Here is a 2,263-nt window from a genome sequence, read left to right as displayed (position 1 = left end):
TCTCGAGTTATCCATTAATGCAACAGTAGAAACTGCAACAGGAGCTAGGAGGACAGACAGACCCAGCCTTCACAGAACAACACAGCAAGGCCCACACAGGGCCGACTGAGTGAGGCGGGTGGTCCAGACACAGAGCCTTGAGTCCACATCCACCATATTGGCAAGTATCCACTGTTAGACGTTTTTACATCCGTTTTTATTGTCTCAAACAGTACATGAAAGTATTCGTAACTTTATGTTCAGGGAAAGTGGCTTCTTTCTCCTTTGACCCAGCTCTGTGGAGGTGACTACACCCTGAACCTAGAGACCAGCCACACTGACCGGCAGATGCAGGTCGTCAAGCCAGGCCTGGAGCTGTTTTAGGCAGGGTTTATTATAGGAACATAGCAGATAGGATAAACACATATTTGTGGGATTTCTTAGATTGGCTCACAGGTTGTGGTCCAGGTAGCCAAGAATGGCTATCTCCCCCTGGAGTATCTGGGAGGGAATCTAATATTTATTCAGACTTATTGGATATACCTGCGATCTTTAGAGTCCTGGAGGATTCCTGGAGAGTGGCTGGTCTTCAGTCTACATTGGAAGCGCAAAGAAAGTTGTTTCTGATATGGGTGACAGACATTAGCATAGACTGAACTTGCTCGCCAGAGGGAAGGCACGCTGGCAAAAAGCAGTTTCTTTCTTCCGTGTCCTTTCATGTGGGCTGCTACCAGAAGCCACCCCGGCTTAGGTTCTTAGGTCCACTTGATACAAGCTAAGATCGTTTTGGAAGAGAAAACCTCAACTGATAAAATGGTCCCTCCAGATTGGCCTGTGGGAATGCCTATGGTAAATTATCTTGATTGATGACTAATCTGGAAGGGTCCCGCTGGCTGTGGGCAGTGCCATCCCTGGACTGGTGGCCCTGGGAGCTTTGAGCAAGCAAGCTGAGCAAGCCAGTGAGCAGTGTTCTTCTGCGGCCTCTGCATCAGCTCCTGCCCTCCAGGTTCCTGCCCTGACGTCCCTCAGTGATGGACTGCAAAAGGTTGAAATAAACTTTCTTCCCCAAGTTGCTTTTGTCCATGGTGTTTTAGCACAGCAATAAAACCCCTAGTGAAGACAGATAGAACTTCCAGCTTCAAACGACCTGACCAAGAAAATCCCTCACAGGAGTGCCTGCCAGCGGCTTGAGTTTTAGTTGATTCCACATCGCAATCAAGGTAACAGCTAAGATTAGCCGCCCTCGCCAGGCGCACCTTCACTCTCAGGAGGTGGAGGCAGGAAGATCAGAAGCTCAGTGTTATCCTTAGCTACCTATCCAGTTTGAGGTTAGCCTGGGCTACATGGGACCCTGCCTCATATTCAGCCAGCAGGATAGGCCCAAACATAAGTTGACACCACCCAGAAACTGGCACTCAGAAACATTAAGGGCCAAGACCTACAAGGCAAACACAGATCAGGAAAGAATTTCATCTGTCCCTGAGCCTGTGCCATCAGCTTCTCCACAGAGCAGAACAGTCCAGGCTTCCTCCTTTGGCCCCCAGCCCCTGTGCCCTGGGGAAGAGCCAGGGACTGGCCTTCAGCTCGTTTTTTAGCCAGTAGTATTGCTTGGGCTTCTGCGGCGTCAGGAAAGGACTATGCTTCATGACATCTGTGCGGGGGGAACAGCAGCCAACTTCTCCCGAGCGTCCAGAAGGGAACCGAACTGGAACCACAGAACACAGGGAACTTGGCGGAAGACAGTTGCGGCAAAAACCAAGTTCCAGGACATTTGCATCCTACATAAAACTGATGCACACATTTGGCCATCGCTCCGTGCAGAAGCTGTCTCATCTAAGCGCAGCTCGGAAGTGTGTTTCTAAATTGCTCTTTGGAGGGGAGGTGGGGGGGGAAGGACTTAAATTTAGTAGCTTGGCATTACAGTCATTGAAAATATAAAGTGAGTCTGGTACTGTTGTTCCGACAGAAGGAGGGAAGCTTCTCTCTGAACAGGCGTGATCTAATTTTCTTACAAAGTGTTTCTCTTCTTCCAGAAGGAAGGGTCTAGGACAATGATTCCAGATGCACACTCATCCGCTGAGGCTGCAAAGATGCCCCTGGGAAAATATCTGTTGAGCCCAGTGTGGTGACACTTCCGTGGGGTGTGTAAGCAGAAGATCAGGAGTTCAAGGCCGATCTCAGCTACATAGAGAGCTCAAAGCCAGTCTTGGAGACATCAGACCCTGATGCCAAAGGGAGGAAGGGGGAGAGAGAGAGAGAGAGAGAGAGAGAGAGAGAGAGAGAG

General features: G+C 49.8%; 1 protein-coding gene across 1 annotated transcript in view; it reads right to left on the bottom strand.

Moving 5' to 3' along the window:
• Positions 1 to 2,184: 2,184 nt before the first annotated feature.
• LOC115029423 (small integral membrane protein 41-like) overlaps positions 2,185 to 2,263 on the bottom strand; it is a 17,762-nt gene continuing 17,683 nt past the window's right edge. Inside the window, exon 3 of the mRNA XM_029470123.1 lies at positions 2,185 to 2,201. The gene's annotated coding sequence lies outside the window, so the exon portion shown is untranslated. The remainder of the gene's footprint in view (positions 2,202 to 2,263) is intronic.

Source organism: Mus caroli, chromosome 15 (assembly GCF_900094665.2).
Source record: "Mus caroli chromosome 15, CAROLI_EIJ_v1.1, whole genome shotgun sequence".
NCBI classification, from domain to species: Eukaryota; Metazoa; Chordata; class Mammalia; order Rodentia; family Muridae; genus Mus; species Mus caroli.
The sequence above is the reverse complement of the archived record's forward strand: the minus strand, read 5'-3'. Positions and strand labels throughout refer to the sequence as shown.